The sequence below is a fragment of the Canis aureus genome, chromosome 11 (assembly GCF_053574225.1).
Source record: "Canis aureus isolate CA01 chromosome 11, VMU_Caureus_v.1.0, whole genome shotgun sequence".
In the NCBI taxonomy this organism is placed as follows: Eukaryota; Metazoa; Chordata; class Mammalia; order Carnivora; family Canidae; genus Canis; species Canis aureus.
The window spans coordinates 54,227,211-54,250,098 of NC_135621.1; the positions used below are offsets into that span (position 1 = coordinate 54,227,211).

At 34.5% G+C, this 22,888-nt stretch overlaps 1 long non-coding RNA gene across 1 annotated transcript in view; it reads right to left on the reverse strand.

The window, feature by feature from the left end:
• Positions 1-12,142: 12,142 nt before the first annotated feature.
• Positions 12,143-22,888, reverse strand: part of LOC144323076 (uncharacterized) — a 33,171-nt gene continuing 22,425 nt past the window's right edge. The window contains exon 3 of the long non-coding RNA XR_013388618.1: positions 12,143-14,660. This is a non-coding gene — a long non-coding RNA (uncharacterized LOC144323076). The remainder of the gene's footprint in view (positions 14,661-22,888) is intronic.

A 22,888-nucleotide genomic window follows, 5' to 3' on the forward strand; every position in this document is an offset into this window, starting at 1 on the left:
AGGATTCAGCAATTTCAGCTCTAGATGTTAGAGAATCCTTCATATGGCTCCAACTATACAAATAATATATGCATGATTTTGAATAAAGAAATGGGAAATAAACACTTAAGTGATGGACATGTATATTTTTAAAATGTATTACTATCCAATGAATGAATTTGATTATATTCAACAGGTATAAAGCTCCAATACATACATTTAAGTGAAAAGATTAAGTTCTATTTCTCAAAAAACATGCTACTGAATATGAAAAAATATGTATGTAAACTTTAATATATGGCACAATAACATAGACACAAGAATATGTAGTCAAAACATAAAACTGGACCAGAAAAACAGAAAAAAACTTCAAAATAGTAATTACAGGACACCTGGCTGGCTCAGCAGTTGAGTGTCTGCCTTTGGCTCAGGGCATGATCCTGGGGTCCTGGTCCTGCATCAGGCTCCCTCCACAGGGAGTCTCTTCTCCCTCTGCCTATGTCTCTGCCTCTCTGTGTCTCATGAATAAATAAAGTCTTTAAAAAAAAAATAGTAACTAACTGGTGAGGGAGGTTGTAAAGGACCTAACTTTATATTTCACGTTTATGTCATCTAAAAGAATCTGAAGTAAATATGACCAAATATCATTATTAACTAATTCCTAATAGAGAATTTTTTACATGAAATAAATTTTTGCTATAAGTGACCCTACCAATCAGCTAAGTCTCTTGTTTTTCAGGTATGGAGAAGAAACTCAAGGCCGTATACAGACTAAGATCAGAAAGATAAAGTATAGCAGAACTAGAAAAAGAAATCTAGGTTTTCAGTCTCCAATTTAGTGTTCTTTCCATAAAATTACACTGATTTTAATCAGACAGACTTTATATGGAATTTTATTTTGATTCAACAGAAACATTTTTACCTCTATTCAGATATTTTCCTCCTGATTAAGTTCCCTGTGTATCTTTTTGTTTGTTTCAGTCTGCCCTAGAATAACTTGTTTACATGTCTGTCTTTCCCACTGTCAAAGTTCCTGGATGTCAGAGACATATCTTGGTTATTTTTTAAAATCTCCACTCATCTTAGTATCTTATGTACAAAAGGCATTCCATGTGTGTGTGCCTGAAGAATTGAATACATTGATTTATTTATTTTTCAGCAACTTGAGCAAATATTTTAGGTATCTTTTATATGTCATATTCTGTGTTATGCATGGAGCTAATTGTCATACAAAAAATGGATGAAGGTTGTAACATTAAACTCAACATAAGCTCTAAAAAGATAGATGCTTTTCAACTGGCATTCATCTTGAAGTTTCTGTGACCATCTCTAACCCACTTTGATAAGAATAATTTCAAACACAAAACATTGGTAGATAGCACTGGGCTTTTATTGTCAGAGTGATGAGCTAAATCTAAAGAGAAGCTAAGTATTGCCATGATTGCCCCTCAAATAATCAATTTGTTTTTGCTGATTTTACAGCATGAAAGAGCACAGAGCAGCAGAGAAAAACTAATCAATACGAAAATGTAATCCTTCATGCCTTTTTTTCCTATCAGCTTTAAAAAATATATTTATAAAATATATAGAAATAAGATACAGCACTGAAACACTTAATTTTTTTAAATGTTCAGTGTAAGTTTGTTTCAGAGTAAGAGAATAAGTATGCACTATTTTCTCTAACTCTCTAAATACAATTATGAAAACTGGACAGAGTGCATGTGGCAGCTATTTAAGGAATGTGAAATAATAGTTGGTAAAGTGGACGGCAAACGAGAATTTAATGTATACCCTCAAATAATTGGTTTAGCTTTTTTTTTTTTTTTCCTTTAGTAGTCACAATCTCTATACTCCAGGAGGTATCTAGTTCTGGCTCAAAAAAAGAGGTAAATGGTATCCTAATAATCAAAGAACATAGGTCAAAGACCTCCAATTTCTTTTCTTTTCCTTCATTCTCTTACACCCCAACCCCAAAGCAATCCCCTAGCAATGGTGGCACCAGCAGTGGCAGAAATAGGAGCCTGCAGGAAGCTGAAATTCTAACAAGCATCACCTCCCTTTATAATAAGAAAAACTGTGGTCTCAAGAACATGGGACAAAGCTTCATTACTTTTTTCTCTATATATCCTTCTAATTTATAGTCCCAGAGGCAGCCACAATCATGATAAATGTGTGGTAGACTAGAGAAATAAAATTCCAGGTTTCTGGGTAAAGCACAGAAAAGAGGCTCAAAGAACCCAAAGTACTGAGGAGATAAGAAGAGGTCATGAAAGTGATCCTATAGTTCTTTATGAATTTTGAGCCTTACCTCTAAGCTCTACATGGATGGATCTGATCTTGAAATCACCGTACTGGCTTTGAAAACTGAACAATGGAATAGATCACCATCAAGGTCACATATTAGACAATGAGTGGTCCACCTATGGAACAAATACACCCAACTTCGTAAAAACTTTAAAAGTGGAATTGACCTTGAAATATAATCCACAGACGACTTGTGGCCTAACTAGATCCAGTGCCTGCTAAATAAATATAAAATTAAATTATCATTTCCTGTAGCATTTAAACAAGACCCACAGTCTCATAACCAATTATTCAAAATGTTCAAGAGACGATCTAAAATTACTTGGCAAACAAAGAAGCAATGGATAATGCGAAAAAGACACAGATGTGGGAATTATCTGAAAAAGACTTTAAAGTAACTATGATCAGTATGCTTCAATATTTCAGAATGAATGCTCTTGAAACAAACAAAATCTCTGCAAAAAAGGAGATATTAACAAGAAGCACATAGAAATTTAAAAGCTGAAAAAAAATTACTAACTTTTCCATGGTCAAGCTCAGTATTAAAATATAGATGATAAAGGAAAGCATCAGTGATCCTGAAGATAGGTCAATACAAATGATTCATTCAGAACTAAGAAGAGATTGAAAGGATGAGCCTGTGAAACACTTACAAAAAGCCTAATATTCATGTCATTGTAGTGTAAAAGAGAAAAGAAAAACTGCAGTGCAAAAAGAAAATTTTTAAGAAATAAGTGAAAACGTCACAATCTAGTCAAAGACACAAACAGCAATTTCAGTTGGGTAAGCCTAACCTGGAACACCTCAAATTACTCCATGCCCAAACAGAAACAACTGCTAATAATTATAGACAATGAAAAGGTCTTGAGGACAAATGAAAGAAAAATGACATGTTACCTAAAGGGAAACAATGATTCAAATGGTTTTGAGTTTCTCATAAGAAACTATGGAGCCAAACATAAATGGAATATTTTTGAAGACAAGATCAAGAATTGCATACCCAACAAAAATGTTTCAAAAGATGAAAGTCAAATAAAGATATTCTGAGATGAAAGAAATCTAAACTCAGTACAATCTAACAGAATGCCTAAGGTAGTTTTCCAAACAGAAGTAAAATGGTAAGAGAAAGAAATTGGAAAAATCAGGAATGAAAGAGGAACACAGAAGCAATTAGTACTTGATAAATATCATAGAATATTATTGCGTTAAGTTTTATGTATTGGATGGTTAAAAGCAACTAGCATAATTTTTAAATGTAATTTGTAATATATAAATGGTACCTGTAAGAGAAAGATGGTAAAAGTACTTAGTGGCAATTTTTTTTATGTTTCACATGCAATGACAAAATATTTATCAAACAGGATAAGACATTTTACTAATTTTTAACTGCCAGAAAAACCACCAAAATATATGAGGAGAAATAACATATACACATTAAAATATAAAATGTATCCCAACAACTAAAAGGAGGTAGAGAGAGGGGAAATAAGGAATTAAAAACAGATTAACATAAAATTTGAAGACAAATCTAAACCTGTTAACTGTTATATTAAATGTAAATTTAAAATATCATTTAAATATAGAGATTGTTATATAGATAACTGATTTTTAAATGCCCACAATATATACTGCATGCAAAAAATTCAGTTAACTACAATGATATACGTAGGTTCAAAGTTAAAAAAACAATTCAAAGCAAGTCAAAAGAAAGCTCTGGTGACCATATGAAAGGTAGATATAATAGACTTCAGAGCACAGAAAATTACCAGGGATAAAAATGGACAGTATATAAAGATAAAAGAGTCAAATTTCAAAAAAGACAAAACTATTTTAAACGTGCATGCAAATAACAGTTACAAAATGTTTGCAGCAAAAACCAAGAGCACTAAGGAGGAATGATGATAAATCCTCAAAAATAATTGCTACATTATTGAATACTTCATTCCAATAATCAATAAACCATGATTGTTGAATATTTAAATACTTCTCTCAGTAATCAATAGAAATAAGGGAAAAAAAGTAAATATAAAGAAATGAACAATACTATAAATAAATGGGATGTAATTCTGAATAAAGGCTGGATACGCATTCAAGTGAGTATAGAAAATCCACCAAGATAGATAATCCTTTTGGTCAAAAAACAATCTTAGTAGATATATAGTAATTTAAATCACACAAAACATGTTCTTTGACCATAATGGGATTAGACTGGAAATGAAAGTACAAAGATAGAAGGGAAATATCCAAAAAAATAGATAATTAAACACACCTGTAAATAATCCATGGCTCAAAGTAGCTGCTTCAAGGTATGTGATAACATTTTTAACTTAACAAAACTAAAAATGCAATTTATCAAATTTGTAGGATTTAGCTAAAGCAATACTAAGAGAGCAATGTATATTAAATACTTATATTTTAAAAATTTCAAATAATCTAAGATTCCTTTTTTAAAAGAACAGCAAAATATACATAAAATATTAGAACATAAAAAGCAAAAATACATAAGAATCAGTGAACCCATTAAAAGCTGGTTGTAAGAAAAGAGCAATAAAATTGATAAATCTGTAATGATACTGACAAAGAGAAGACACAAATTACTAGCATCAGAAGTGAAGGGTAGAAAAAAAAAAGAAGTGAAGGGTAGGATATCACTACAGATCCTACAGATATCAAATGATTATTAGGAAATACTACCAACTCTATGCAATAAATTTAACAACTCAAGCCCAATTTATCAATAGCCACAAATTTTAAAACTCACACAATATGAAATACATAATACAAGTAGTCCTATAATTTTTAAAGAAACAAAATGCATAGTGAAAATTTAAAAAAAAAAAATCTCCAGGCTCAGAAGATCTTACTGGTCAATTCTAAGAATTTGAAGAATCCAATTTACACAATCTTTTATAAAACAGAAAAAGGAACCCATATGATACCTTCAGTAATATGACTCTATAACTAGACAATAACAGTACAAAAAAAAAAATCCCACAACATTATCTCACAATGTAAAATACTTTTCATCTACCTTTTCAAACATAACCCTGCAAAAAATATCAGCAGATCTTACAGAAGTAAGGAACCATAACCAGTTGGGGTTTATCCTGGAAATGTGAAGCTGGTTCAATACTAGAAAATCAATCCATGTAATCTACCATATTAACAGTCCAAAGGAGATAAGCCACATAATCATGTCAATTGATTCATAAATATCCATTCATGATTAAGTCTCTTAGCAAATTAGGAATACAGAGGAACTTCCTAAATCTTATCTACAAAAACAGAGCCATATTCACATTTAACAGTGAGAGACTAAATGTCTTCCTCTTAACATCAGGATCAAGGCACGGAAGTTCATACAAATTTATTCAACATTGTCTATAAGTTCTTTTTTTTTCCTAAAGATTTTATTTATTTTTTCATAACAGACAGAGAGAGAGAGAGAGAGACGCAGAGACACAGGAGGAGGGAGAAGCAGGCTCCATGCCGGGAGCCCGAGGTGGGACTTGATCCTGGGACTCCAGGATTTCGGCCTGGGCCAAAGGCAGGTGCTAAACTGCTGAGCCACCCAGGGATCCCCTCAAAATTGTCTATAAGTCCTTATAGTGCAATTGTGTAAGAAAAGGAAAGACAGGTAAATGGAAAAGGAAGAAATAAAGCTGTCCCTATTGAACTGAGTGGGAAAAATTCGAGAGGGAGACATACCATGAAAGAGGACTCCTAACTCTGTGAAACAAAGGGTTGCAGAAAGGGAGGGGGTGGAGGGATGGGGTAACTGGGTGACAGGCACTAAGAAGGGCACTTGATGGGACGAGCACTGGGTGTTATACTATCTGTTGGCAAATTTAATTTTTTTTAAAGGTGTTCCTATTTACAGATGCCATGATTTTCAACATAGAAATCTCAAGAATTTTATAAAACTAATCCAGAATAAGCTTAGAATAGTTGCACTGTGCAAATAAAAAAATGTGTACTATATACTGGCAATGAATACTTAGTAAACTAAAACTACAAAAACAATATCATTTACAATAACTCTAAAAATTAAATTGTAGTTTTACTCATTTAGATTTTGTATACATTTGATTAGATTCATACCTTAAGTATTTCATTTTGGGGATAATATGAATTGTACTGTTTAATTTCAAATTCCATTTGTTCATTTCTGACATGTAGGAAAACAGTTTACTTTTGTGTATTCACTTTGTATTATGCAACATCCTTTTATTAATTCCAGGGGATTTTTGTTACTTTTACAGATTTTCTATATAGATGATTATGTAGCCTGCGAACAAGGATAGTTTAATTTTTCCTTTCCTATATGAATACTTTCTATTTCCTTTTTTGTCTTTTTGCAGTACCTAGAATTTCCAAAATGATGTTAAAAAGGGAGAAAGGATGTCCTTTAATTCTTGATCACAGTGAGAATGTTTATAGTTCCTACTAAGTATCATGTAATCTGTAGGATTTTTTTGTAGATATGCTTTGTCAAGTTGGGGAAGCTCTTCTGTAGTCCTAGTTTATGGAGATTTTTATCATGAATTGGTGGATTTTTTAATATATATTTATATATGGTCATGACCACTGAATTCTCCAGCCTGTTGTGATAAAGTACATTATTATTATTTTTAAATGTTTAACCAGTCTTCTCTGGAATAAACCTCACTTGGTCATGGTGTACAATTCATTTTATATGTTACTTTGGTACGGATTTTTTCATCTATCTTCATTAGAGCTATTAGTCTAGTTTTCTTTACTTAAAATGTCTTTGTGATTTCTTCCTTGTAATTTTATTAGTAATGCATAAATGGTTAATAAACAGACATTATCAATTTGGCCTATTTTAGCTACCCTGTAGAGAAAGTATTTTCTGTTTTCATATGTTCATAAGGAGGTTAAAATGTTATCTTGGGACCCAAGTTCACACTTAAAAAAAAAAAACACACTTATTAACTTTTAAAGCACCCACCTGAGTTTGCTAGGCTTAAAGCTATAGAAGGCTGAGAAGAAACATGAAATAGAAGTTCTGTGGAACTGCCTATCAGTAGTTTATTGATAGACAGTTCTCTCATACCAGTGTATCAAAAAATGTATTTCGATGTGCACAGAAAGGAAAATGCTCTTATTTCCTAAGCCTCTTACCCTTTAGTGGCCACTTTAATAAATTTATAGTCTACGTGAAATATTATAACATGTGAGTTAGATTTTGGAATTAGGGTACATATTGGCCTCATAGAATGAGTTAGGAAATATTCCATCTGCTTCTATCTTCTGAAAGAGATTTTAGCAAATTGAAATAGTACTTCCCTTAAATGTTTAGTAAAATTCAACTATAAAGCCTGTGGGTCTGGTACTTTTTATTTTGGAAAACTTTTTATTAAACTTCTTTCATCAATATAGGATTATGCTGATAGTCTATTTTTTCTTGAGTTTTGGGAAATGACATCTTTCAAGAAATGATCAGTTTCATCTAGATTATCAAACTTGTGAGCATACAGTTGTTTATAGTATTCCAGTATTATCTATTTCATGTCTATTGGATCTATGGTTATATCTCTTATTTCTCATATTATTGATTTCTATTCTCTTGCTTTTTCTTATTTATCCCATCTAAAGATAAATTTTATCTTTTCTAATAATGAGTTTTGGTTTTGTTTCTCTCCATTGATTTCTTATTTTCAAATTCATGAATTTCTACTCTCATCTGTATTATTTTTCTTCTTCTTCTTTGGAGCTTATTTGCTCTTCCTTTTCTAGTTTTCTGTGGTGGAAACCTTGATCAATGATTACAGATCTATTCTCTTTTGTAATATATGCTTTCAATAAATTTCACATTAAGCACCGCTTTCACTGCATCCCATATGTTTGGGTACGTTGTACTTTTCATTAGTTAAAAATACTTTTAAATTTCTGAGATTTCTTGTTTAACCCATGTGATATTTAGAAATGTGTCTAATGGTGAATCGATATTTTATGTAAGGTACAAAAGCAATTCAACAGAGAAATGGTGATCTTTTTAACAAATGATGTTGGAAAAAATGGACATCCGTGTGCCAAAAATACAAATAAAATTTGACTTAAATTTCATACCTTGTAAAGATTAACTCCGAATGTGTTAGATCTACATGTAAAACATTAAACTTTCAGAAAAAAAAATCTTTATGGCCTTAGTCAGAGAATTCTTAGAAATTATACCAAAAACACAAATCCATGATGGCAGAGAGAGGGATAATAAATTAGGCCTCATCAAAATGTAAAACTATTCATCTATAATAGTTTCTATATACAGAATACAAGTCCAGCTACAGACTAGAAGGTAATATTTAAATTTTACATTTTGGACACAGGACTTTTATCTATATGTAAATAAAACTCATTTAAATATGCAAAATATGTGAACATGTATTTTATCAGTGAGGGTATACTTATTGCAAATAAGCACACAAATTATGTTCAACATAATTATTGGAAAAATAAGAACAACACTACCTACTTAAAGGAACATGAAAAACTAAACTCTTGACAATACCAAGGGCTAGCAAGGATGCAGAGCAAATGTAGAACTCCAATACATTGTTAGTACAAATGCAAAATGGTCCATCTACTCTGGAGAACAATTTGACAGTCTCTTACAAAGCTAAATGTACACTTACTATATGATTATGGTAAGTGATTAATGTCTATCCTAGATATTTAACCTAGAATGGCAGTATATGTTTACACTAACACCTGTATGTAAATATTTGTAAGCAACTATTTCTTAATTCCCCAAGCTAGAAACCACCCAAATGTCCTTCAATGGGTGAATGAATAAATGGACCATGGTACATCCACACTGTAGAATATTAGTCAACAATTTAAAAATAACGCACTATGGATACATGCAAAGATTTGGCTAAATCTCAAAGGCAATACACTGAGTGAAAGTAGATAGTCTCAAATGGTTGTGTACTTCATAATTTATAGGACATTCTCAAAAGATGAAATTGTAGTGATATAGAACAGCTCACTGTCAGATGTTAAGGGAGGGGTGTGGCTCCAAATGGAATAACATGAGGGTGTTTCTTGGCTGATTGAACGGATTTATCTCTTGATTGGGGTGTAATGACATAATTCTACATATGTGTTAAAATTCATAGATCTGTACCCCCAAAAGTCCATTTCACTGTTTTCTTTTTTTTTTTAAATCCAGTTAAATCCAGTTATCTAATCCCCATAGGAAGTATACATCTTGCACAAATTGTTGGGTGCACTTGCTGCGTAGTCTTTTTCTTTCAGCTAATTGTGAAAGGGTATCTTCCCAAGTACCTCACATAAGAATTTTACATTACTAGTATTTCACAATGTACATTTTTTCATTAAAATCCTACTCCTGGCCTCATGGAACATTAACTTCCAAAAAAAAAGAAGGAAAATGTATTATCTACCAATAGAGTATATCTATTGGCCCATCAATCTATTGATCGATCTTGTTTTCAGTCTTAAGTGAATTATGTATGGGAAATCTTGTGATTCTAATAATAGGTGAAAGGAAGAAAATAAGCAATAATGTGATGGTGAGGATCAAAACTATGTTACAAATCTGCCTCAGACCAGCACATTTTAACTAAAACAAACAATTAGCATAGGTTCATTTCAAAACAGGTAAGAGTCTACTTTCAAAAACTGGCTGCCAAAATTATAGTAAATTAGCATTTGGAAGAAGGTGCAACTATTTTACACAGAAATTTCACATGCATTTTCAGCATTCTGGATTTTAAAGCAAAATACAGTGCTAAATTATAGGACTCATGAACACCACCCTTTGTTTACATTTTGAACCTTTGTGCACCCATTATAATAATGATGCAGAGAAAACAGGTTAAAATACACAAAAATGGGAAAAGAAATATAATATCCTGCTTTTAGTCTTTTTCCCCCTCATTGAGGATTTTAACAATGAAGGACAAGATGTCATACTTCCAAAGGTTCATTTGCTTGAAATTCTTCTATAAATATGGTAAAATTTATTCTTAGCTGGAGTATAAAAACTTTAGTATCTCCTATGATCTAAGTAAAAAGAAAAAAAATATCAGATTCTCCTGGATCACTCCACGTTTTTTTCTCCAATTCATTAAAACGAATCTTATAGAACTGTAGGTATAGTAGCCAAACGTTAGGACTTCAAGTCCTTCTCATTGCCCAAATTCACCCTTCTCACTGGCTCCTGAAACGTAATTGATAAGAACTTTCTTCTTCTAACCCAAATCTTTGACTGGATTTGCTAGGAGTATGTGCAATGTAAATAACATTGTATGCCATCCTCAGGAATTTACATCTTAGTGACAAAGAAAGGTCTGAGTTCGTGCCAATGAGAAAATGTATTTACAATTCATTATCTCATAGGACTTAACTTGCATCAGCCTAATCAATGACCTTTCTTTTGTAAAAAAGTCACATGCAAATCTAAATATCTATAAACACTTTTGCCAAGTGCAGAAAATGAGCAAAGAGAGTTAGCTCTATGTTTTACTAGTATATCAATTTCTAAAAGTCTGATATATCTATCTCTGACACAGCATGATAACTAGTGGGTATATTAGTTACTCTTATAAAGGGAAAACTAAGTAAAAGCTGACTGTTTGAATGGTATTGGTCACTTTTGAGTTATGAAGAGAAGGCTTATAAGGGTGGTGGTAACAGGCATTGCTGACTTCGCATTTTTGCCAAGAGTTCCCTTTCTCTCCATCTCTATTACCAAGGCTGCAGTTACCCCAGTTTTACTGTAATATTATGAGCCACCGTTCTATTTACGTCCTATCTCTGTTCCAGCCCACTATCAGGAACTATTTAGCTTTCTCTGACTGATCTCATTACTCTAAAGTTGCTTAAGGAGACAAAACCCCAGACACCGAAATACATTGTGATCTTCTGACAGGGTTTTCTCATAAAGCACTTACACATTCAGTATCATATACAGCAGGGGACTAATATCCATCTTTCCTCACTCATAGCTGGCATCAAAGAACTAAGGGCAGGGAATGACTAAGTCAGTCCTTAAATCCACAGACAAAGGGCAGTGGGGTTATTGGGTATGAAGGGTCCAAAATAAAACCATTTGATTCAGAACTCTCTTTGATACAGGGTAGTATTATAGAAAGGATTCTACATAATTGGATTTCAATATTCATTTCCATAAAGGCACTGAGTAAGCTAATTTCTTTTTCAACCTCATCTGTATTCTTTAGTTCCATACTTCTGCATATATATGTAAATGCACATATAATGTTAATCTTCTCCTCTTTACCATTATTGCTACTAAAAATGAAGCCAGTGATAAAGGCAACTGTGTTTGCATGTATTTTCTCTAATCCCTTTGCGTTAAAAGCAAAGCAGAAACATCAAATCCCTAGCACTTAAGTTTTGTGGGTCTTCAAACTATAACACTATCTCCTCCTTACTACCTTTCCCTACCCCACAAATGTGTTACCTAACATTGTGGGCCATATCACTGTGCCATTTCTGGACTTTGGAATGTGGAAATCTTGGCATTTATTGATCTTATGACAAAGACTATCAATGAAGTGTAATCTCAAGGTTTATCATTTAGAGTCCACCTGAAAGTACATCCTCCTTTCAGTACACGGTGTCCTAATCAATCAGGCAAGACTCCGTAAACCCCACTTCTAATGCTAACAGTAGGCTGTGATTTTCCAAAGTGCTACTATTTTTTTTTTCTTTTTGATCTTTAAAATTAGAGAGGAGAGAGGTTGGTAAACTCTTTATTTGCAAACGTCAGGTAAGAACAATGGCACAAGATTTCATTTACAATTTTATATTTTTAATTGGAAGGAATAAATCAATACTTTTGAGCATCTTTTATACCACATATTGTGTTTGCCTTAAAAGTATGGTCTCTTGATTAAATATATCCAGCTTAGAATGTTGACTTACCAATGTAATATAGGCTTATCTATATCAATGATTTCCTATGAGCATCAAATCATCTGAAGTCCTTAATAAAAGAATGGCTATAGGAAATAACAGTACTCATTTATAGCAGACATTAGTAAGTCAAAATGCATATTGTAATAACTAAAAACTACTAAGAATGGCAGAACAATGTATGGCTTATTAGCCAACAAGAGGCACAACACTTGAAAATCCTTAAAAATTAAAGTGCCTAGAACTGGTAGCATAAATACAAATCAAATAGTCATTGATTGATTTAAATCCTTAAGTCAGTAATTTTATTAAGTGTAAAATAGTAATAGTCGAATATACAAACCTCAAACTAGATTTGAAAACTTGTTTCAAAAACCCTCTTTGTTTGGATTACTTTAGAAGCAGACATTGTGCCAAGGAATCAAGTGTAAGTAGCCTATTAACAAGGATAGGAGAAGATGTGATATAGGGAAGGCAAGGCAGTATATCAAGAGGACGCTGTCAAGTCAGCTGCCAGAGGGCATGATTTGTGCTTAAAACAGTGAGGAAATCCTAGAAAGTACTGCAAAGTGCACAACCCTGCCAAAGTTCAAGCAAACTGAGGTACTCATCCTTCCATACCTGTCAGTCATAAGTTAAGGGGTGCCTCTGGGGAATGTTAATTCCCAGGTATTTCTGGACACTTTTGCCTATGGGCAAAGTGGGTGCTGCAGCCTGAGGGCAGTCCTCAAAATTGATTTAAGTGTTGGATGTTGATAAGCTGGTATGCACAGGAATGGATATGTAAGTGGTCCAAGGGAATGGAGGGAACATAGACAATATCTGCTCCAAGAGACAGGTCTTAACTCTAAGGATACAAAATGACTGAAAGCAAAAAGGTTGAAAACCATCTGTCAATAATAGAAATAAAGCTGGTGTAGCTATATTGTCATATTAATATATCAATAGAACTTAAGGCAAAACTACCAGAGAAAAAAGACTACTTCATAATGATACAAGTTTCAGTCGACTGAAGGTATAATGATTCTAAGTTTGTAGGCCTCCAGTCTCATAGCTTCACAATATATTAAGTAAATTAGAACAGAAAAAAAATACACAAACCGTAGACAGATTTTAACAAACATCTTTTAGTAACTGATAGAACTATTACAGAATATTTGAACAATCCAATTAATAAATTTAATGTAACTGACACATGTAACCTGACATCAAATAGGTACATAGTTTACAGTCATTTCAAATGGAATTTTTTTTTTTTTTTTTACATGGCTGGCCTTAAAGAAAGTTTCAGCAAATTTTAAAGGATTTAAATCTCAGTATATTCTCTGAACATCACAGAATTGACCTCAAAACTAATAACACAACCTTCAACGTTTGAAATATGATATTCTTTTAAAAATTGTTAGGTCAAAAAAGAAATCACAATGAAAATTAGAACATTTTGACTAACTGGTCAAAACATAATAGGACATAGGAAACCTATGAGTTACAGTTAAACTCCTTTATGAGTAGAGCTTATAGCTTTAAAAGAATACATTAAAAATGAATAAGTGCTAAAAATCAATGATCAAAGACATTATATAAATATAGAAAAGGAATAGCTAATGAAACCTAAAGGAAATAAAGGCTAGAAATAAAATACAGGGGGGAAGCAATCAAGATGACCAGCAAAGGCATTTCCAAAGGCTCACTTGAAGTTGGTGGTCATGAACATGAAGTAAAATTAGTTGGAGTTGATGTTTATTTTTCATTAAATTAAAATTCAAACGTAGGTAGTGAGTGGATGAGGAATTGCCTTTGCCTAGTATTTTTCCTTTTCCAAAAGCAAAGAACTGAAAAAGAGGGACAAGAAGGGAGATGGTATATAAAAGGAAGCTATAATTCAGAGATGACACAGGTAAGGAAGCATAAAAAGAAATGGGGAGAAGGTGAAAAAGAACATAATATTCATGGATTGAAGACAGCAGTATGTAAGTGGAGGGGCTTGAAACTGAGTCATGAATGGGAATGGAGAAGTTTTTACCAATATCATTCTTTGTGTCAAGACTTTGGGAAAGTAGTCACAAGGAAAGGGTTTGATGGAGGTGGAAGTCTTGGTTGGAAGAATAGTACACCTAGAATTGTGAAGAGTTCAGATTTCATAAGGAAATCATCCCTTCCATATTCACTGTAACTTCAGCCATGAATTTTACAAGTTAAAAATCCCAAACAACAGATATGCTTTACATTTACTCCCCTGAAAAATTACTTCAACTTCTTTAGATACCCTAAAAGGTTTCATACAACATATCCACGGCTTGTTTCAAATGTGTATTAGTGGTGCCCCCTTCAAATGGTCTTTTCTGATATTTTCTATTGATTACAGGGTTCCTTTTCCTCCTCTTTTCAGCCTCTCAATGTCTCCTTTTCCATATCCAGAAGTCCAAGACCATGTTTACCTTCATTTAATACTAAAAAAAAAAAAAAAAAAAAAAAAAAAAAAAAAAAAAAAAAAAGGTTATGACTTAAATATAATCTGTTATGTATTGCCACCACAATACGCTAAATTGAAAAATGGTAAATTGGAAAAAAAAACTTATTGTTTTTCTTTGTGTACTGCCAAAGGATATTCATGGATTTATTCACTCATCCATACACTATTTACTGAGCTCTTTTTATAATGCTGGGTCCTTTTCTAGATAATAAGGAATAACAGTGAATAAAATAGGCCATGCCCATATAATGATTTTAATTAGAACAGACATGATAAAAATAAAAGTCAGAGGAGTGGAAAGTAAATGCAGAATAAATGGATAGATGGAAGAGTCAGTGGTATTCTTTTAGATAAAGAGTCAGAAATGTCCTCACTGAAGGGGCAATTTCGTAATTGGGACCAAAATAAAATGAGGTAGCAAGTTACATAGATGAGGGAGAGCTCAGAGTCAGAGAAGCGTTTTCCCCAAAATGCAAAGGTAGGAGACAGGAATATGGCTTATTGTGTGAGGTATGGAAAGGAAGTTAGTATGGCTGGTACAATGAGCTCAGGGATGAATGGTGGGAATAAGAGAATAAATTGGAGTCTGGATAAATGAATCCTTTACATGGCCCCCAAGTTCAGGATTTGTATTTTATTCTGAGAGAGCTTGGAAGGTTTTGGACAATTTGGAGCTGAGGAGTTACTTGACTAGAATTGCCTTTTTAAAGAACTGTTCTGGCTTATTTGGCGAGATTAGTTTGTGGGGGATAAAAGTTAAAAGAGATCGACCAGCTAGAATGTTATCACAAGAGTTCAGCTGAGATAGTATCTCAATATCAATGGCGGTATGAAGAGTAATTAGATCCTAGTTATATTTCAAAGAAGAAACAGGCTCATTTTGCCACTGAACTGCATTGGAACTGTGAGAGAGAAAGAAATTTTAAGAAAAGGAAAGGAGTTATAGATGATTCTTACACTTTGATCTTGACCTACTGAGTAAACGGAACTTTTTATTCAAATGGAGACAATTCTGAGAAAAGCAGAATCATAAACAAGATTTCAGTCTTTTGGGGGATGAATTTCAGACTTCACTTATAAATCCAAGTATAGAGACTGAAGAAGTCTGAATTTCATGGGCAAGATCAGGGCTAAAGATGGTTTTAAAAACTGGACTTGATCAACACAATGAAAAGAGAAAGGGTAAAAATTTGAAAATTGGTCCATGGGTATCTGTGATACTGTGAAGTTATCATGATAAGGGCACAAGTGGAGAAAAAAATATTATTGTCCTGAAGGCTAAATGAAGTATTCTGGAAGGAGTGATCAACCATGCCCTTTGCTATAATGAGATCAAGTAAGAATTAAGAATAAATCAATAGGGATTTCCAGGGAAGATGGCAGAGTGGGAGGATCCCAGGCTCCCTTCATCCAATCATTACACCTAGTTAATCCCACATCAGAGTACATAATAAAGAAAACAACCCCAAGACTGACAGGATAGACTTTCCACAGCTAAATGTAGAGAAGAGATCACAATAAAGAGGGGATGGAGGGAGGAGACACAGTCAGGAACCAAAGCAACACACAGGATTGTCTATGGGAGGGAGGGATACTGCAGGCATGGAGAGAGAACAGAAGTAGACCCCACATCAGTCACCAGGGACCTGGCAGTGGCAAGACAAATTTCCTAAACATCTCCCTTTGAAACCAAGAGGGGCCTAAATTTGTGAGTTCTTAAAATCAGTGGGGCTTAACACTTAGAACTTTAAGAATCCATGGCCTCGATCTGGGAGAGGCAGGAGGGAGAGGAAACTGAGTCCTCACTCTTAAAGAGAAAACACACAAAAAAGCCCCACTAAGTACAGCTTAGAAAGAGTAGACCATTCCCCCGACCCCTCCCCATTACTTAGTTGATTAATCAGCTGCCTTTGGCTCAGGTCATGATCTTGGAGTCCTGGAATTGAGCCCCAGGTCAGACTATCTACTCAGCAGGGAGTCTTTCAAATAGTGAAAGGGAATCAGTGAGGGTGACAAAACATGAGAGACACCTAACTCTGGGAAATGAACAAGGGATAGTGGAAGGGGAGGTGGGTGGGGGGTTGGGGTGACTGGGTGGTGGGCACTGAGGGGGGCACTTGGCGGGATGAGCACTGGGTGTTATGCTAAATGTTGGCAAATTGAACTCCAATAAAATAATAATAATAATAATAAATAGTGAAAGGGATTAAAGGGAAAAGGAGAGAAAATGAGTGGGAAATATCAGAGAGGGTGTCAGAAAATGAGAGACTCCTAACTCTGGGAAACAAACAAGAGGTAGTGGAGGGGGAGGTGGGTGGGGAGATGGGGTGACTGGGTGATGGGCAGTGAGGGAGGCACTTGATGGGTTGAGCACTGGGTGTTATGCTGTATGTTGGCAAATCAAATTCCAATAAAAAATATACAAAAAGTTAAAAAAAAAATAAAATGGTCCCAACAAGCCTGACAATGTACAAGACACCCCAACAGAGGCCAAAGCACTCTTAAGTGATTCCTGCCCCAGGGAGAAGGGAAGAGAACCCCATGTACCAGTCCCAGGGCAACCCAGCAGTGAGTCCTATCCATCAGATAGGACTGTAACCCCACCCACCAACTAAGCTTCCCCCAAGACAAAACAAGCAAAGTGCCCAGCAGTTTGGCATTACTGCATCTCTGGCAAATGCCTGGTCTGACTTAACTCAGGTTGAAGGCAGCCCCAGACTGGCCCACTAACACAGGGACCATACCCTGCCCACAACAGACAAAGAAAACATTGCAGATGCCTGGACTGAAAGCAAATGCAGTTGACTCATAAAAGTTGAGTGTACTCAGTATACATAGGAGATATCCCTAAAGTGCCAGCCTCTGAACAAGGGCACTATAGGAATTCTTCATAAGGCCATTACTTTCAAGAGCAGGAGACCTAGGTGACTTTCCTAACAGGTAAGAACAGACACAAAGAGACAAAATGAGAAGACAGAAGACTATGTCTCAAATTAAACAACAGGACAAAAATCACAACAAAAGAGCTAAACAAAATGGAGATAAAGAATAAAAAAATTAAAGAAGTGTCATAAGGATACTCACTGGACTTAAGAGTGGCAGGTCTCAGTAAGAATCTCAACAAAAAGAACGAAAAAGAACCAGAGATGAAGAAATTAAAAATATACTAGATAAATTGACTAGAGGAAACTGAATAGCAGATCAGTGAGCTGGAAGACAGAGAAAGCAAAGCAATCAAACTGAACAGGTGAGAGAGAAACAAGTATTGCATAATGAGAATAGACTTCTTAAACTCAGCAACACCATCAAGCATAGTAACATTCACATTAAAGAGATCTCAAAAGAAAAGTGAGAAAAGGAGGCACAAAATATATTTGGAGAAGTAATAGCTGAAAACATCCCAAATCTAGAAAGGAAACAAATCTATTCAGGATGCACAGAGAGCCCTCAAAAAAAAAAAAAAAATCACCCCAAGACACAAATTAAAATTACAAAAAGTAATAATAAAGACAAAAAATTTTTTAAAGCAGCAAGAGAAAACAGTTACATACAAGGGAAACACCAAAAGGCTATCAGCAGCTGTTTCGGCAGAAACTTTCCAGTACAGAAGACAATGGCATAATATATTCAAAGTGTTGAAAGGTAAAACCCTGCAGCCAAGAATAATCTATTCAGCAAAGGTATCATTCAGAACAGAAAGAAAATTAAAAATTAAAGAGTTTCCCTAACACAACTTAAAGGAAATCATGATTATTAAACCAGCCCTACAGGACTCTGAGTCGAAAGGAAATACAAGATGGAGTAAGAAAAGTAGGAAGCACAAGAGCATTTCATCCTAAAACAGAATAGACATTTTTTTCAAGTACACATGAAAAATTCTCTAGAATAAATCATTTATTAGGCCACAAGACAAGTCTCAACAAATTAAAAAAGGTCAAAGTCCTACCACGCATCTTTTCCAACCACATGTTGTGAAACTAGAAATCAACTACAGGAGAAAATCTGGAAGAAGTATAAATATATTTAGGTTAAAATTACGTGCTACCCAACAATGAGTGGGTCAACTAAGAAATGACAGAAGAAATTGAAAAACACAGGAAACAAATGAAAATGAAAACACAATGGTCCAAAATCTTTGGGATGCAGCAAACGCTATTCTAAGATGGAAGTTTATAGCAATACAAACCTATCTCAAGAAGAAAAATCTCAACTTAAAATTACACCTAAAGGAGATAGAAAAAGAACAAACAACCCCAAACCAGAAGAAATAATGAACATTAAGAGCAGAAATAAATGAAATAAAAACTAAAACAGGGGCACATGGGTGGTTCAGTTGGTTAAGTATCTGCCTCTTGATTTTGGCTCAACTCATGATCTCAGGGTTCTGGGATTGAGCCCCATGTCAGGCTCCATGCTCAGCAAAGAGTCTGCTTCAGGATTCTTTCTTCCTCTGCCCCCTCCCCCAACTCTCTCAAAAAATAAATCTTAAAAAAACTAAAACAGTTAAAATAAAAATCAAACAGATCAAGGGAACCAGGAGCTGGTTCTTTAAATAGATCAACAAAATTGATAAGCCTTTAGCCAAACACATCAAAGGAAAAGTAGGGGAGCAGGGACTCAAAGTCAGAAATCAGAGGAAAAACAACTGATGCCACAGAAATAGGAAAGATTCTAAGAGATTATGGAAAATTTTATGTCAACAGATTGGACAACCTACAATTGGATAAATTCCTAGAAACATATACCAAAGTTACACCAAAAATGAATCAGGAAAAAATAGAAAATTTGAACAGACCAACGACCAGCAATGAAATTTTATCAGTAATCAACTCCCAACCAAAAAAAAGCTGAATACCAGAGAGCTTCGTAGGAAAATTCCATGAAGCATTTAAAGAAGAGTTTAATACCTATTCTCAAACTATTCCAAAAAAAAAAAAAATTACAGGAGAAAGGAAAGTTTCTAAATTCATTCCATGAAACCAGCATTACTCTGACAGCAAAACCAGATAATGACACTACAAAAGAACTACAAGCCAACATCTCTGAAGAACTTATCTATGGATATTTAAAATCCTCAAGAAAGTAACAATAAGCCAAATCCAACAATACATTTAAAAATATCACTTACCACAATCAAGTGGGATACAAGGTGGCTCAATATTCACAAATCAGTGTGATGTATTACATTAGTGAGAGAAAGAATAAGAGGATTGGTATGAGTAGGAGAAAGGATATAGGACTATTTCAATACACACAGAAAATCGTGTGACAGAGTACAACATCAATTCATGATAAGAACTTTTAATGAGTTAGGTTGAAAAAAAAAAATGAGTTAGGTTGATAGGGAACATAACACAATAAGGCCATCTAAGAAAAACCCACAGCTAACGTTATCTTTAATGGGGGAAAACCTGAGAACTTTTCCTCTAAGGTCAGGATAAAGACAAGGATGTCCACTCTCACTACTTTTATTTGACATACTACTCGAAGTTCTAGCCACAGCAGTCAAACAAAAAATAAGTACATAAAAGGAATCCACATCAGTAAGGAGAAATTAAGACTTCACCATTTGCAGATGACATGACACTCTACATACAGAAAACCCTAAGAGTACACGGATGTGAGCACTGAAAAATATAGAGTTGTGGAATCACTATTTTGTACACCTGAAACTAGTAACACTGTATGTTAACTCTACTGAAATTAAAGAATAAATTAAAAATAAATAATGAAAGAGTAACTCAATAGAATTGGCAATGTCAAGTTCATTGGTGATAATATCGGGAAAATATTTAGTAAGTGCTTGGAAATACTTGATTAGACTTAACTTCAATAGAAATAAAATAGAGATGGGTACAAATCTTTCAAGGACATTTTCTCCAAAGTGGAGGGAAAAAAAAATGGGATGGCAGCTGTATAAAGACATGGAACCAAAATAATGTTTTTTCAATTAGAGACATTGAGACATATTTGTATACTGAGGAGAATGATCACATATGGCAGGAAAAAAAAATCCTTTCTTCAGGGAGAAGAGGAATAATTGTAAGAGGAATGTTCTTGAATGGGTCAGAGAAAAGGTCATTCACTTCACAAAATGGAGAGCTGGACCTTCACTATAGGAGCAGGGAAAGGAAGCCATTCTAACTGGAGCAAGGTAAGCCTTCTGGGCTCAGATGGAGGTAGAGAGATTTCATGCTAGACCTGTGTGGGCATCCCCTCATTAATGGTCTTTCACTAATGAAATAGGCAGCAAGGACATCAGCTCAGAATGGAGACAGACTGAAGAGTCTGGAGGGAAAGACGGTAAGAAATAGTGGTCTCAAAGAGGGTGAACAGACCTGGGAAACAGATTTTCAAAGAACCCTGAGGACCCACTTAAGGTTGTCATCATGGATTTAAAATGAATTCACCAAAATGGGTATTTGTTTTTCTCCAGCCATATTATAGGTAGTAAATATGTGAGAAGTTCAGTCATCAGCATTGAGGCCTTTTTGAGTTGGCAGGACTGAAGGGAGAAAAGGGAAGCAAAGCTGAGAGTGAGGACTGAGTGGTCTACTGAAAGACATGGTCAAGAAAAAACATGAGGAAATCAGTCACTGGAGGAGTTATTGTGTTAGTGCCAATGCATCGGTGGTCCCATTGGACCAACAGAATGAAGGGACGAGTTGCAGAAGTGGTGGTCTGACTGTATCATGTTTGGAAATTGAGATTATAAAAAGGTAGTTATTATTAATGACGATCTTTGGTCTGATCATAGAAATGGGCAGCTGATACGGGGTAGAAAACAAGATAATTGGAGGCAACAAAACCCAGGAGGGGGGTGGGAGGGATCATTATGTGGATACTGGAATGATTGATTTAAAAAGGGTGGTGCTGGAGGACGGTTAAGCAGGTACTGAAATCTTGAATGAAGGGCACAGGAGCACTTCCCCAAAGGATAGATGCCTGCAGCAAGGAAGGACAGTATAGGGGTTGACTGTATGCGTCTCAGGGGAACTGGCACATGAGAGAAGGGGGAGGAAAAGTGACCGGATAGGAGCAGTGAAGAGCAAAGAGGATATCCACTCAGCCTCTAGGACCACTGGCACATGGGGTGAGAGAAAATAGAACCACTCTTTGAGAAAACTCCAAGACAAGCAGTGCCTTCAAAGGAGAGCTAAATTTTACGAACATCAATTGAACCTGAACACAAAAGATGGATGATATCGATGACAGAGCCTGGCTATCAACAATTTTCAGTGTCAAACTTGGATGCGTGGTCATGTCAGAGCAGGGACTGGACAAAGCAATATGGAGTTCTAAGTCCAGCTAATGCAGGATGAACTTGCATCTTATGCTGTTAAGTTCAGCATGGTAAAAAGGACTGAAGGGCATGATGGCCTTAGGTTGGGTTTTTTCTTAGAGGGAGGAAGACAACCAATTTAGTTATATACTAACTCACTGGGTCGGTGGTTTTAGGCACTTTGACCAAGACTGGGTAGAGTTGTCTAGGACAGAGCGGTTGTCTTGCCAGGAGTAAACCTGCATAGGGAGGGATGATTTCAAAGAGTTTTCTCCTTTAATATCTCTTTGACATAACTATTTTCCTGTGACCAATATGACCTCAGCTCATTAAATTTTAAAATTAATATACATCCTAACAATAAGTGTTCTAAATGAAATGACCATAGAGAACATTGAATGCTTTCCAAATTCCAAATTGAAGAAAAACATAATACCTCAGTTTCTAATTCCAGTTTGGCCAAAGTAGTAATAGAGGAAACATGGTGAAGGAATCTATTTTTCCTTGGTTTTCTAAGATAGTGACAATTTCTAAGGAAACTCCTTTAATTTGGCCTCAAAATTAAAGTGAAAATCACTTGACATCTCTAAAGCATCTTAGACATTTTTAACTCATGTTCTACCTTTGCCTTTTTTCTTTATTTTTACTACTTCTTCTTTGATGAGGACAATGATTGATATTTTTTGACTTTGAAACTTTATCTTAAAGCCTACTCTAGTGCTTTTCTGGCTGCTGTTTCAAAGGCTGGAGATTTAAATTAAGGATCCTAATCAATTAAAAACATCTGATACCAGGGGAAAAATTTTATTATATACACACATTATATATATATATATATATTTAAAATTTTATTATATACACACATATATATAATATATATTATAATATATATATATATTTAAAAGTCATCAAGAACTAAAGAA